Below are 10374 nucleotides of genomic sequence, written 5' to 3'. Positions count from 1 at the left end.
TCAGTGCTCCGCCTTCTTTATTGTCCAGCTCTCACATTTGTACATGACTACCAGAAAGACCATAGCCCTGACTGTATAGGCCTTTGTCAGCAAAGTGAAGTTTTTGCTTGTTAAAACACTGTCTAGGTTTGTCATAGCTTTCCTGGCAAGAAGCAATCATTCTCTTATTTCATGGTTTCAGTCACCAACCACAATGATTTCTGAGCCCAGGAAGAAGAAATCTATCACTCCTTCCACCTGTGTATGACTGCCCTTCAACTCCATTTACTCAGCTCCCAAAACTTGTGCTTTTCTTCTCCTGGTTGTAATTAACACATATCATTAAACACCTTGATATATTACTTTTGTTGCTTTTATAGTCAACTCCATTTCCATTTTCTGATAGGCTTCCTTTCAGTATTTTGTGTCTGCATCGGGGATCATTTTCCTCCTGACTGAAGAACTCCTTTCATGTGCTTCTGGAATGTATTCTTAATTTTTGCTTCTTTGAAAGTGTTTTTATTGCACCTTCATTTCTTAAAGGATATTTTGCTGAGTAAAGAATTCTAGGTTCACCAGGTTATTTTCTTTCATCACTTTGGGGAAATTACTCAATTGTCTTGTGACTCTTATTGTTTCCCTTCAGAAGTCAGTAGTTGGTTTTGCTTTCTCAAAGTCCTCTGCCTTTCAACACCTCTGAATGCTTTTAAGATTTCTCTTTGTCTTCAGTATCCAGAAATTGCAGGGATGTGTCTAAAGCTTGGTTTTCTTTGCATTAATTCCACTGGGGCTCATAGACCCAGATTTTGAAGTGTTGTCCTTCCAAAGTTTGAAAAATTCTTGACCACTATTTCTTCAAATATTGCTTCTGTCCATTTTCTTTCTTCTCTTTTTCTGGAACTACAATTACATCTTTTCATTGTGTCTCATATGTCTCTTCTTTTCTTTATCATCTTTCCTCCTTCTGTGCTTTAGTCTGGATATTTTCTACAGATAATTTACAGTTCACTCAAATTTGATGTATGCTCCTCAATTGAGATTTCAATTTTATTTATTTTTATTTTTCCAAGACTTCAATTTGAATCTTATGGCTTCTAATTCTCTACTGAAAATCGCTTCTCGGCCTTTTGGCTAAGATCAAGTGTAATTCTCTACTGAAATATTAATTATAGACATTTAGTGTTTATGTACAATAACTCCAATTTCTTGTTGCTTATGCTGCTGCTGCTGCTAAGTCACTTCAGTCGTGTCCGACTCTGTGAGACCCCATAGATGGTAGCCCACCAGGCTCCCCCATCCCTGGGATTCTCCAGGCAAGAACACTGGAGTGGGTTGCCATTTCCTTCTCCAGTGCATGAAAGTGAGATGTGAAAGTGAAGTCGCTCAGTCGTGTCTGACTCTTAGCAACCCCATGGACTGCAGCCCACCAGGCTCCTCCATCCATGGGATTTTCCAGGCAAGAGCACTGGAGTGGGGTGCCATTGCCTTCTCCGATAAGTATGCTTAAATTACCTGTTTTTTTCTCTAGTTTGGGGTCAAGTCTTTCCTTTTGTGTATACCTGGCTTTTTAAAAAATTGGGTACCAAATACTCTGTATGAAAAATTGTATAGACAACTGAAAGATTTGAATAAGGTTATCACCTCCCAAGTGTATTGAATGTTTCCCCTGGCATTTCATCTTATTCTTGTCTAAGATTGAGCTTGTTGGGATTTGGTTTTCAGTCTTTGTGAAAATAGGATGTTTTCACTTTCACCTTACTCTGAGGGTGTAGGCCTTTAGTATAATAACCAAAAACCTGGAGCAATTATAAAGCTTCTTCTTAAAAGATCCTTCACTATAATTTTTGACTTTTCAGCCTGATGACACTACCAAAAGCTTTGCTCCGAATCTTAATTTCTCAGATGCCACACTTGTTTTCTGATTTTGCATTTGCTTTGTGAGCAAAAGCAACCTTAGATGCCAGACACCTCTCTTTCTTTCTTATTTTTTCTATATCTTAGACCCAGAAATTCTTACAGTCTTTGTAGTTCTTTGAAGCCTTCAAACATATATTTGTATATGTGTACACATGTGTGTAACAGCTTTTCTCACTATTCCCCGTGTATCCAAAACCACTCAGTCAGTCAAAAGCTGTTGATGTTGAATAGCCTACTTATCTCTCAGAAAGTGGCTTGGGAAATGCTTACGTTTCTGACTTGCTAAAGAGAATTGGTGATAATGTAATTCGCCAAGACAAGGGATTCTAGACAAGGACTCTGTGCAGAAAATAGTTAACATAGGAGGTCTGACAGTTATTCAAGGTTAGCCCTTGGCTGGAGTCTGAGAACTTGATTTCTGGAGGGTTCCTTCCATTAACTGATAAGAATGTCTCACTGTGTCTAAACATTTTGTAATAACTATTGGTTTATGCTTAACATCTGCTTTCTTTCTGGGAGTCTGGAATTTGAGTATGGGTCAGACAGGGGATACCAACGTGATCAGCCCCAAACAAAAATCCAGGGTATTAATAAACCAGAGCTTCCTTGGTTCCCAACATTTCACATGTGTTGCCATAACCTGTTTCTAGCAGGGATTAAGTGCATCTTGTGTGAATACATTGGGAGAGGACTCTTTTTTTTTTTTAACATAACATAAAATCTACCATTTAAACTGTTTTTTTTCTCATTTTTAATTTTTTTTCATACTATATGATTTTTACTACACTATTTCATTTGACTTAGTAATATCATATAATGGATTTTCAAATCTACATAAATAGGTAAAGTGAGTCCATAATTATAAACATTCTGACCTGGTTTTAGAATCAAGATTACATTAACATGGTGAAACGAGCATGGTAGATTTCAACTATTTTTCTGTTATTTATTTGTATTTTGAAGATTATATATAAAGTATTCATCAACTGTTCTTCAAAAATTTATGAGCATTCACTTATAAACCCACTGGGGTTAATGAATATAGAAAGAGAAGGTCTTTAACCATTTCAATTTCTTTAAAACTTATTTGAATATCCAGGGTGTCTATTTCTTGAACCAGATCTGAAATGGTACATGTTTCTGAGAATTTATTCATTTCATTTATTGTTTTGAATTTCTTAACATATTTTTCTTATTATTTTCATTGATTTATAAATGTCATTTATTTCTGTAGTTATTTTCCAATTTTAGTTTTTTTATTTAAATTTATTTATTTTAATTAGAGGTTAATTACTTTACAATATTGTATTGGTTTTGCCATACATCAACATGAATCTACCATGGGTGTACACATGTTCCCAATCCTGAACCCCCCTCCCACCTTCCTCCCCATACCATCCCTCTGGGTCATCCCAGTGCACCAGCCCCAAGCATCCTGTATCCTGCATCAAACCTGGACTGGCGATGCATTTCTTATATGATATTATACATGTTTCAATGCCATTCTCCCAAATCATCCCACCCACCACAGAGTCCAAAAGACTTCTCTATACATCTCTGTCTCTTTTGCTGTCTCGCATACAGGGTTATCGTTACCATCTTTCTAAATTCCATATATATGCGTTAGTATACTGTATTCATGTTTTTCTTTCTGGCTTACTTCACTCTGTATAATAGGCTTCAGTTTCATCCACCTCATTAGAACTGATTCAGATATATTCTGAGGAATACTCCATTGTGTATATGTACCACAGCTTTCTTATCCATTCATCTGCTGATGGACATCTAGGTTGCTTCCATGTCCTGGCTATTATAAACAGTGCTGCAATGAACACTGGGGTACATGTGTCTCTTTCAATTCTGGTTTCCTCGGTGTGTATGCCCAGCAGTGGGATTGCTGGGTCATATGGCAGTTCTATTTCCAGTTTTTAAGGAATCTCCACACTGTTCTCCATAGTGGCTATACTAGTTTGCATTCCCACCAACAGTGTAAGAGGGTTCCCTTTTCTCCACACCTTCTCCAGCATTTATTGCTTGTAGACTTTTGGATCGCAGCCATTCTGACTGGCATGAAATGGTACCTCATTGTGGTTTCGATTTGCATTTCTCTGATAATGAGTGATGTTGAGCATCTCTTCATGTGTTTATTAGCCATCTGTATGTCTTCTTTGGAGAAATGTCTATTTAGTTTTTTGGCCCATTTTTTTATTGGGTCGTTTATTTTTCTGGAATTGAGCTGTAGGAGTTGCTTGTATATTTTTGAGATTAATTGTTTGTCAGTTGCTTCATTTGCTATTATTTTCTCCATTCTGAAAGCTGTCTTTTCACCTTGCTTAGAGTTTCCTTTGTTGTGCAGAAGCTTTTAATTTTAATTAGATCCCATTTGTTTATTTGTGCTTTTATTTCCAATATTCTGGGAGGTGGCTCATAGAGGATCCTGCTGTGATTTATGTCGGAGAGTGTTTTGCCTATGTTCTCCTCTAAAGACTCCACTAGAAAATTACTAGAGCTAATCAATGAATATAGTAAAGTTGAAGGATATAAAATCAACACACAGAAATCCCTTGCATTCCTATACACTAATAATGAGAAAATAGAAAGAGAAATTAAGGAAACAATCCCATTCACCATTGCAATGAAAAGAATAAAATACTTAGGAATGTATCTACCTAAAGAAACAAAAGACCTATATATAGAAAACTATAAAACACTGGTGAAAGAAATCAAAGAGGACACTAATAGATGGAGAAATATACTGTGTTCATGGATCAGAAGAATCAATATAGTGAAAATGAGTATACTACTCAAAGCAATCTACAGATTCAATGCAATCCCTATCAAGCTACCAACGGTATTTTTCACAGAGCTAGAACAAATAATTTCACAATTTGTATAAAAATACAAAAAACCTCGAATAGACAAAGCAATCTTGAGAAAGAAGAATGGAACTGGAGGAATCAACCTGCCTGACTTCAGGCTCTACTACAATGCCACAGTCATCAAGACAGTATGGTACTGGCACAAAGACAGAAATATAGATCAATGGAACAAAATAGAAAGCCCAGAGATAAACCCACACATCTATGGACACCTTATCTTTGACAAAGGAGGCAAGAATATACAATGGAGAAAAGACAATCTCTTTAACAAGTAGTGCTGGAAAAACTGGTCAACCACTTGTAAAAGAATGAAACTAGAACACTTTCTAACACCATACACAAAAATAAACTCAAAATGGGTTAAAGATCTAAACATAAGACCAGAAACTATAAAACTCTTAGACGAGAACATAGGGAGAGGACTCGTGAAAGCTTGCACCTAATTTCCCTCAGATTTCACCACATTTGCCTTTTCCTTTTCTACTTGTAACCAGGATCCTTTTTCTCCATGATTAATCATAACCATGAGTATGACTATGTGCCTACATCCTTCTAGGGAATCACCAAACCCTGACACTTGTCTCAGACCTCTTCACAGACCAATTGAGTTAGAAACAAAAATCATCCAGATTCAGATAGATTAAGCTTGAGGTACTCTTTATTTTACCCAACCTGCCATTTATTCATTGTTCTACCAGATATTTCTTGGGTTCTCATTTGATAGTTCAATAGCACTAACACTGTTGACCATCCATCTTTCTGGAAACATGACTGCACCTTGTATTTTACTGCTCATTTGTCACTGGGCTTACTTCTTACTCTTTACCTTTGACAATCTTGTAAGCACATGCCTTTAGATTCCTGGACCCTCTTCTCTTCTCAAGATATCTTCTCTAGCTGGACACTCTCATCCATACCTACATCTTCAAATACCTCCTATGTACAGAGGCCTCACACATTTATAATTTTGGCTTTGATCTTCCTTTTAGGCTCTAAAACTGGGTGTTGAATAGCCTACTTATCTCTCAGATAAATCAGAGTTATCACAAATGCTGGATGATTCCAACATTTCCTAATAAAAACAAACCAAATGCTTTGCCTCACAGCACCTCCTCTTCACCTACACTTTTCACTTTTTCCCTGCCTCCCATGAACAGGTTCACATCCTCAATCTTTTTAATCCTTGCTTCAAATAGTGTTTCTCCTCTCTGTCCACAATCCTTTCAATTTCCGGATTCAGACAGCAAGTCTTTATTGAGCATCTACTATATACACTCTGCTAGGCACTAGGGATGTGAAGATAGTTGACACATGGAACTAATCTTCAAGGGCTTTATAGGCTAGTAAAGTAGTAAAGAATGGCAGACAAAGAAATAAATAAGTACCATAAAGAATGATAAATGTGAACACAGACCAAAATCAAGACATAGGATGAGCCCTCAAAAGGGGAAGTGATCAGATCTCCAAGAAAATGGAGGAGAGGATGCTTAAACTGCATTTTGAAAGCTCGGGGGGTGTTCTCCATAAAGACAGAATGGATGCAAAAATTAAATACACCCTGCAGGGAGAGAGAGATGTGTCAAAGTCACTATGCCTATGGAAAAGCACAACAGAAAATGTCATGGGAACTAAGCTGAATTAAAATGCAGGGCATTAATTTTCTTTAAATAGAGTTCATTCAAAAACCTAACTACCAGGAGAATCTAATGAAATAAAATAACTAGTATTCCTAGAGCTTTGCTGAATGATAATGTGTTTGAATGATGAAAGCTCTGGACAAGTCTGTTGCTCTTATCTTTCAGGAGAGATGCTGGTAGGTGGCCTTCCTTTCATGAGAGCAAGTGACATGAGCCAGATTCAAGTTTCAGGAGATGTCAGGGGAATGAGAGGAAAAAGCATGATCAGAAGAAATGTTAAAAAGGAGGTAATTACGATCAGGAAAACAATTAAAGATGTCAATAGGGCAAAAGCTCCTCCCCAGATTAATTCTTAATGATTACAGTGGGGGATGGAGGAGAGGCACTCTGGCAGCATCTGTTGACCGTGTCCTTTCCTAGGTGGTCAATACAATTGTGAACCACTGCCATTTCAGAAGCTGACCACACTCATATCAACCTCAAGTCTTCCTATCATCAATGTCACAGGTTTGTGTGGAGAATGACTTTCTGGCACCTCTCAAATCATGCCATGGTATCCACTCTGCCTGGTGCAATTGCATCCCTGCACACTGACACAAGACTCCAGCCCAGCTCACCAGAGCGATTACAGACAAGTCCTCCTTCACCTGCTCAGACATGCCTTGGGAACCGTGTTCACTGAGACCCATAGTGTCCACAGGAGGAGTTTTGCCCCCAGACTTTCTTCTGTTCATGTGAAAAGGTACCCCCTGAAATTCTTCCTCTGCCTCAAAACGTACCCAAAGGAGGACGGTCCAAGGATAACCATTGTTCAGTTTAAAAACTGTCAAACATTTTCTATTGATAAGTGGCTGCACGAGTTATCACTAAGCTTTTTAACATACACAAGACATGCTCTCTGCCCACTATAGAATAAATACATCCTGGGAAATGGGGAATTCAAGTGAAGCCTTGTAATTTGTCTACTGTTAGACAAACACAATGATCAAAAAGTAAATCTCTAATATGGATAGATGCTCAGGGCAGAAATAGAAAATCAATAAGAATAAAGTTATTGCAAATAATCTCAACTCATTGCTGACTTCAAAAGTGTAGATTTTACTATATAATCAAGTTATATGTGCATGCATCCTAAGTCCCTTCAGTTGTGTCTGACTGTTTGTGATCCCATGGACTGTACCTACCAGGCTCCTCTGTCCTTGGGATTCTCCAGGCAAGAATACTGGAGTGGGTTGCCATGCCCTCATCCAGGGGATCATCCCAACCCAGAGATCAAATCCATGTCACTTATGTCTCCTGTGTTGGAAGGTGGGTTCTTTATATCTAGTGCAACCAAGGAAGCCAAATAAAGTTTTCTATATATATGTGTATCTATCAGTTCAGTTCAGTCACACAGTCATGTCCAACTCTTTGCGACCCTGTGGAGTGCAGCACGCCAGGCTTCCCTGTCCATCACCAACTCCTAGAGCTTGCTCAAACTCATTTCCATCGAGTTGGTGATGCCATCCAAACACCTCATCCTCTGTCATGTCTTTCTCCTCCTGCCTTCAATCTTTCCCAGCAATAGGGTCTTTTCTAATGAGTCAGTTCTTTGCATTAGGAGGCCAAAGTACTGGAACTTCAGCTTCAGCATCAGTCCTTCCATTGAATACTCAGGACTGATTTCCTTTAGGATTGACTGGTTGGATCTCCTTGTAATCCAAGGGACTCTCAAGAGTCCTATCCAACACCACAGTTTAAAAGCATCAATTCCTCAGGACTCAGCCTTTTTTATGGTCCAGCTCTCACATCCATACATGATTAATGGGAAAACCATAGCTTTGACTAAACAGAATGCTGTTGGCAAAGTAATGTCTATGCTTTTTAATACGTTGCCTAGGTTTATCATGAATGTGAAGTCAAGTGGGCCTTAGAAAGCATCACTACGAACAAAGCTAGTGGAGGTGATGGAATTCTAGTTGAGCTATTCCAAATCCTGAAAGATGATGCTGTGAAAGTGCTGCACTCAATATGCCGGCAAATTTAGAAAACTCAGCAGTGGCCACAGGACTGGAAAAGTCAGTTTTCATTCCAATCCCAAAGAAAGGCAATGCCAAAGAATGCTCAAACTACCACAAAATTGCACTCATCTCACATACTAGTAAAGTAATGCTCAAAATTCTCCAAGACAGGCTTCAGCAATATGTGAACCGTGAACTTCCTGATGTTCAAGCTGGTTTCAGAAAAGGCAGAGGACCCAGAGATCAAATTGCCAACATCCCCTCGATCCTGGAAAAAGCAAGAGAGTTCCAGAAAAACATCTATTTCTGCTTTATTGACTGTGCCAAAGCCTTTGACTGTGTGGATCACAATAAACTGCGGAAAATTCTGAAAGAGATGGGAATACCAGACCACCTGATCTGCCTCTTGAGAAATCTGTATGCAGGTCAGGAAGCAACAGTTAGACCTGGACATGGAACAACAGACTGGTTCCAAATAGGAAAAGGAGTATGTCAAGGCTGTATATTGTCACCCTGCTTATTTAACTTATATGCAGAGTACATCATGAGAAACACTGGACTGGAAGAAACACAAGCTGGAATCAAGATTGCCAGGAGAAATATCAATAACCTCAGATATGCAGATGACACCACCCTTATGGCAGAAAGTGAAGAGGAACTCAAAGCCTCTTGATGAAAGTGAAAGTGGAGAGTGGAAAAGTTGGCTTAAAGCTCAACATTCAGAAAATGAAGATCATGGCATCTGGTCCCATCACTTCATGGGAAATAGATGGGGAAACAGTGGAAACAGTGTCAGACTTTATTTTTGGGGCTCCAAAATCACTGCAGATGGTGACTGCAGCCATGAAATTAAAAGACGCTTATTCCTTGAAAGGAAAGTTATGACCAACCTAGATAGCATATTCAAAGGCAGAGACATTACTTTGCCAACAAAGGTCCATCTAGTCAAGGCTATGGTTTTTCCTGTGGTCATGTATGGATGTGAGAGTTGGACTGTGAAGAAGGCTGAGCATTGAAGAATTGATGCTTTTCAACTGTGGTGTTGGAGAAGACTCTTGAGAGTCCCTTGGACTGCAAGGAGATCCAACCAGTCCATTCTGAAGGAGATGAGCCCTGGGATTTCTTTGGAGGGAATGATGCTAAAGCTGAAACTCCAGTACTTTGGCCACCTCATGCAAAGGGTTGACTCATTGGAAAAGACTGTGATGCTGGGAGGGATTGGGGGCAAGAGGAGAAGGGGACGACAGAGGATGAGATGGCTGGATGGCATCACTGACTCGATGGACGTGAGTCTGGGTGAACTCCGGGAGTTGGTGATGGACAGGGAGGCCTGGTGTGCTGCGATTCATGGGGTCACAAAGAGTCAGACACAACTGAGTGACTGAACTGAACTGAGGTTTATCATAGCATTTCTTCTAAGGAGCAAGCATCTTTTAATTTTGTCACTGCAGTCACCATCTGCAGTGATTTGGAGTCCCAAAAAAAAAGTCTCTCACTGTTTTCACTGTTTCCCCATCTATTTGCCATGATGTGATGGAACCGGTGCCATGACCTTTGTTTCCTGAATGTTGAATTTTAAGCCAGCTTTTTCACTCTCTTCTTTCACTTTCATCAAGAGGCTCTTCAGTTTCTCTTCACTTTCTGCCATAAGGGTGGTGTCATCTGCATATCTGAGGTTATTGATATGTCTCCTGGCAATCTTGATTCCAGCTTGTCCTTCATCCAGCCTGGTATTTCACATGATGTACTCTGTATTTAAGTTAAATAGCAGGGTGATGATATACAGCCTTGATGTACTCCTTTCCTGATTTTGAACCAGTCCACTGTTACATGTTCAGGTTTAACTGTTGCTTCTTGACCTGCATACAGATTTCTCAGGAGGCAGATCAGGTGGTCTAGTATTCCCATTTCTTTAAGAATTTTCTACAGTTGGTTGTGAGTCACACAAATGCTTTAGCGTAG

The 10374-nt window shown here is 39.2% G+C and overlaps 1 pseudogene; it reads left to right on the top strand.

Moving 5' to 3' along the window:
- The first annotated feature begins 1090 nt into the window (after positions 1-1090).
- Positions 1091-1248, top strand: LOC138984255 (U2 spliceosomal RNA; annotated as a pseudogene).
- Positions 1249-10374: the final 9126 nt, after the last annotated feature.

The sequence above is a fragment of the Bos mutus genome, chromosome 20 (genome assembly GCF_027580195.1).
Source record: "Bos mutus isolate GX-2022 chromosome 20, NWIPB_WYAK_1.1, whole genome shotgun sequence".
NCBI classification, from domain to species: Eukaryota; Metazoa; Chordata; class Mammalia; order Artiodactyla; family Bovidae; genus Bos; species Bos mutus.
The sequence above is the reverse complement of the archived record's forward strand: the minus strand, read 5'-3'. Positions and strand labels throughout refer to the sequence as shown.